This window comes from Notamacropus eugenii, chromosome 4 (genome assembly GCF_028372415.1).
Source record: "Notamacropus eugenii isolate mMacEug1 chromosome 4, mMacEug1.pri_v2, whole genome shotgun sequence".
NCBI classification, from domain to species: Eukaryota; Metazoa; Chordata; class Mammalia; order Diprotodontia; family Macropodidae; genus Notamacropus; species Notamacropus eugenii.
The window spans coordinates 347,792,648-347,798,647 of NC_092875.1; positions in this window are offsets into that span (position 1 = coordinate 347,792,648).

Genomic DNA, 6,000 nt, shown 5'->3' on the forward strand with positions numbered 1-6,000 from the left:
TTTCCCTTGGTAAGTGATTCCAGATTGTAATTCTAGTTCCTTTGCCCTCTGAAATACCACATTCCAAACCCTCTGCTCCTTTAATCTAAAAGCTGTTAAAACTTATGTTATCATGACTATGGCACCATAATATTTGAATTGTTTCTTTCTGACTACTTAAAATATTTTCTCTTGACATGGGAGCTTTGGAGTTTGGCTGTAATATCCTTGGGAGGTTTCATTTTTGGAACTCTTTCAGAAGGTGATCAGTAGATTCTTTTAGTTTGTACATCACCCTCAGGATCCAAGATAGTAAGGCAGTTTCTATTCTAATTTCTTTAACTATAATGTCTAGGTCCTTTTCCAATTGTTCATGGCTTTCAGATAGTCCAATACTTTAAAAATTATTTCTCCTGGATATATTTTTCAGGGCAGTTGTTTTTCCAATGAGATATTTCACATTTTCTTCTATTATTTTATTGTTAAAAATGTTTTATTATTTCTTGATGTCTCATGGAATTATTAGCTTCTATTTGCTCAATTCCAAATTTTAAAAGATTATTCTTTTCAGCAAACTTTTGTACTACTTTTCCCATTTCTCCTATTCTGCTTTTTTAATTAGTTCTCTTCTTTAGTAAGTGCTTGTGCTCCTTTATCATTAGACTAATTTTATGCTTAAAGTATTATTTTCTCCATTATTTTTGTGCCTCTTTTCCCAAGTTGTTAATTCTCTTTTTTGTAATTTTCTTGTTATCGATCTCATTTTTTATTCCATTTTCCCTCTACCATTTTTATTCTTTTCTTCCAGAAATTCAACCAGAAATTCTTGTTGGACTTGGATTCAATTAGCATTTTTTGAGGCATTAGTTGTTGAAGTTTTCACATTGTTGCCTTCTTTTGAGTCTGGGTCTCAGTCTTCCCTGCCACCTTGAAGCTTTTTATGGTCAAGTTCTTTTGTTGTTGTTTCCTCATCTTTTTAGCCTATTTTTAAAACAAATTTGATGTTAAAGTTGGACTCTACTTACTTAGGGGTGGGGAGGCACTTTCCCAAACCTCAGGGTTTTTTTGTGGTGCTGTTTTCAGAGCTAGTTCTGGAGGTCTGCAAGTTTTCAGTGCTTCCATGTTGCTGTCATCTGGGGAGAGGTGTGGTCTCTGGTCTTTTGTTCTACATTTTGGTGTTTACCTTGTAAGGACCCCTGCTCTACTACTGCTGCAAGAATTAGCATTTCTTTTGGACCTGGAATTGTGACCAGGTGCCCACCTCTCATGTGGCCACTGGTGCTAGTACGCATTTCTTCCATGAAACTGTGACCAGGGCCACAGCTCCCTTGTAATCAACCAAAACCTCTCTGCCCTGGAACCACAACCCAGAATTCTGTATGGACCATAGACTTGCCCATCAGCACCAGCTGAACTCAGTGTCATCTCAAGGTCACTTATAATCTCTCTCTGATGAGTTGTCCAGCTCTCTTACCATCCCTGGGCTGAGAGCTCCTCAAGCTGCTCCTGCTGCTAACACTGATCCACCTCCAATGCCTGATGCTGATGCTGCTACCATGTTCTGGGCTGGCCCCCGCATGCTCTTACAGGCCACTCCTGAAGACCTCCTAGGCAGTCAGGCTAGAGAAAAATATCTCATTCTGACCTCTTTTTGGCTCTGCTGTCCCAAAATTTGATTTGACGAGTTATTTTAAAGTTGCTTGGAAGGGAATTTTGAGAGAAAGTTTTCTGTTTGGTGTTCAAAGTCTTTCATAATCTTCCCCTTTATCTTTCTAGTCTTTTTATGCCTTACCCACCATTTAACACCAATGTACTTTGTGATTCAGTGATACTGGTCTTCCTCTTGTTCCTCACAGTAGATGCTCTACCTTTCACTGGATTATTTTTTCACTGGCTATTCCCCATTCTTGGAATAGTTTCCTTCCTCATCTCTTCCTCCTGGTTTCCTACAAGTCCCTTTTAATTCCCACCTTTTAGAGGAAGCTTTTCTTAACCCCTATGACTTAATTCTAGTGCATTTTCTCTGTTGATTACTGCAGTTTATCTTGTATATATCTTGTTTGTATATAGTTGTTCAGGGCAGCTAGATGCTGTAGTAGATAGAGTGCCAGGCCTGAAATCAGGAAGATTCATCCTCCTGATTTCAAATTGGGCTTCAGACACTTACTAGCTGTGTGACTCTGAGCAAGGTACTTAACCCTGTTTGCCTCAATTTCCTCATTCGTAAAATGAGATGGAGAAGGAAATGGCAAACTGGTCAAATATTTTTGCCAAGAAAACACCAAATACAGTCATAAAGAGTTGGATTTGATTGAAACAACTAAATATAATTATATTTAAATATAATTAGCTGCATGTTATTTCCCCGTTCCACATAGTGAGCTCCTTGAGAAGAAGAACTGTCAGAAATACCTAAATTCAAATCTGACCCCCAATACTTACTGGGTGGGTCAGTTAACCTTGTTTGCCTCAGTTTCTCATCTATAAAATGAGCTGGAGAAGGAAATAGCAAGTCACTCCAGTATCTTTGCCAAGAAAGCCACAAATAGGGTCACAAAGAGTCAGATATGACTTAAATGATTAAATAACAAAGCTAAGAATTTGAAAAAATTTCTTCAGCATGCCATTTTAATAACAAAGTGTATCATACTATTTTCAGTAAACATCAAGGGATCTAATGTTATGTAAGATCTTGTCTTTAAAAATAAACTTAGTTTCCACATAAAAGGCTAATACTTTCCCCTTCAATATTGGTGGTCCAATGATCTGTTTTCCTAAATGAAACATTTCTTAAATTTAAAATGAGCATTTGAAATTCTCTGTTTCTTAGGAAAAATCCATCTCCTCTGATAATAAACTTGATCTCTATTACCTGCATTTCCCTTTCCAACAGGAAAACAAATGAAGGGCACAGTGTCCAAAAGCATGCCTGTGTGTTACTTAGGACCCAGTAGGCAGGACTAGCTAGATCTTTGTCAATTTTTATCGATGGATTTAGAAGCAAAGTCAAACTTTGTAAATTATCTTCTTATTTACATATAATCTTTCAAAATTCTGGTGATTATCGCTTCCAAGTTGTACAGTACTTAATATTTTGTTATAAGATGTAATTTCAAAAATGTCCTCAATTTTATTTTTATTTTTTTCTGAAAATACAATTTTATGTTACTTTACATAACACATTTATTCCCAAATTCCTGTGTATAAATGATTTTTTAAAATTTATATATTTTAAAAATATCTAGGGGAAGGCATATTTTAAAGGAACTCTGTGATGAGTTATTTGTGACACAGACTCTTTATAAAATGAAAAGTCACCACCTAGTTTATCTGCTTTGTAAATGCAGATTCTCAAGTGTGTCATTCTCACAAAGGTAGGGGTGAGGTGGGGAGCTCAATTGTATTATCCAATAAGTGTGAAATTGTTAGACTGAGTTTGTCGGTGACTTCAAACTAAGCTTAATTCTTGATCTGTACCATAACAACTGGTCAATTAGTGGAGGGAAAAAAAATCAAGACTTTAGATTCTTACATATTGAATTTTTGACATGGAAAGAAGTTTTCACTTTTTAGGACATTGTCTCTGATTTTGTGCGAACCCAACATGCTCTTGTTAGATGACTGCATATATCCATTTTACATGGGGAATCAAGTATGTTTCATAGTTTCTGGGAGTTATTCACTATTTTGTTAAATCAACCATTAGCTCAATCTAGCTTTCTAAGAAATTAAAAACTTCAAGTACCCTTATAAACAGAAGTCTTCTAGTGGTAAAAATATAGATCTTTCTAAATGTGACAATCTCTTTCCATCTGCCTTGGGCATGAGTGTTCCCAGCATCAGAAAGGCCATTTGAATTACTTTTCACCTCTCTTCTGTCTTTGAACCCTAATGTCTAACTGGAATAAAGCCCTACTCAAAGTTTCCTCATTTTCACATGTAGCCAAGTAAGAATGATATCTAGACAGATGAGATGACAGTTCAGGAGCCATGTGATGCCCTGTGTGAGGTCATTATGTATTTATTGACATAGGGAGGAAAATTGAAACATACAAAAAATCTCTAGACTAGCCCTGTGAGGGTAATGAGTACCATGCCAGTTACTTTCTTAAGAAATAAACAGCTAGATGAATATGGAAGTTAAGTTAATTATGTAAGAATTATTTAAGGCAAGAATTCTTAACTTATTTTGTGTGTGTTATGGTCTTCTTTGGTTGTCTGCTAAAGTTCATGGACCTTATTCTCAGAATCATGTTTTAAATGAATAAAATTATATATATGTATATACATATATATATATATATATATATACACACACACACACACACGCAGACACACACACAAACATATAGGCATACACACATATATGCATATACAAATTACAAAAGAAATCAATTATGTCGAAAACAATTGAAATTTTATAATATTATACATATATATTATATATATGCATATATGTGTACACATATATATGTCTACATGTGTGTGTTCATAGATTCCCAGGTTAAGAAGCTCTGATTGAAAAAAAGTTTAAAATTATTGCCTAAAAATTTTTATTTCAAATTTTATTCTCCATATTGAAAACATACCCTCATCTATTTATAAATTTGATTTAAACAGTAGATACAATATTGCAACTCTCCTCTCCATGCCTTTCCATTGGCTAGTTTCCTGTTTTCTCATTGTGAAATATACTTTCTCCTTAACTCATTGTAACCTTTTAGAATTCCTAGTTTTCAAGACCTGACTCAGAGATTCGGCTGTCTTCTGCAGAAAGTCTCTCCTATTTATCGTTAGTACCTACACTTTCCCCCATTTGTCACATACTTATATATATATATATATATATATGTTGTACTGCCCAATTAGAGTTTAAGGTCCTTGAAGGCAGGAATTTCTTTTGCTTTTTATCCTAGCAAAGTGTCTAGCACATAACCAGTGCTTAATAATGCTTTTTGATGATGAATTGACATAATTATCTTCCTGAATCAGACAGTTTAGATGTAAGGCTATTAAAAGGACTGATTCATTTCTAAAGCCCCCTTTTTTCTGGCACACACACATGTACAAACACACGCACAATTTGAATAATTGGGAGATACTGAAAAAAATTGGTAAGAGCTAAAGAATTTATCAGTTTATAATAAGAGAGAGAAAAAACGGTGAGTTTCTGAAATTCAGATGAGAGAAAAGAGGTTTGGGAAGATCTTACTTCCTGCCACTGTACATGCCACCAGCACAGATAAAACAATGTTGTAAGTTTAAAACAGTTGCAAACAAATGTTGGATTGGGGATAAAATATGCCAAGGTGACAATATCTTGCTCTTCTTGCTTTTCAGGGACCAGCATTAAAAATGCAGCAAGGTTTGGACAGGCCCAGAAGGGCCCAGGTTCTTTCAAGATGAGAGAGAGAATGAGGGAGGGAGGGAGGGAGGGATAGAGGGGAGAGAGAGAGAGAGAGAGAGAGAGAGAGAGAGAGAGAGAGAGAGAGAGAGAGAGAGAGAGGAGCTCACAAGATGTCAAGAACAATATCCATTTTTTTTTACTGTTCAAACCCACTGAGCAACCTGTCTCTGCATGCTTACACTAAAGGGCCAGCGAACATTTACCAGTGGGAGTTGGGGAAGTGAACAGCCATAAAGGAAATGGGTGGGGATAAAAAGAATACTGAGGGAAGAAGATTTAGGGGGAAATTTTATATATATTATATATATGTACATATATATAATACATATATTATATATTATATATATAGCTATACTTTCATTAGTCAAAGGAACCGGGTCTCCACTTCCGGACAGTTGTCCACCCTGACATATTCATCTCAGGAAACATTCACTGTGTAAAACATAGTAAGGCTGTCTTCAGTTTTGTGTTGGGAATTTTTTTTCTTTAATAATATATTGATGTGAGCAGCTTGGGCATGCCAAACAAATTCTCTACATAAAAAGTCAACTGTCGGAATGAGGCTCATCAATCTGGAAAAGTGCACTCAGGTAGAACGCCTCTCAGGGAGGGAT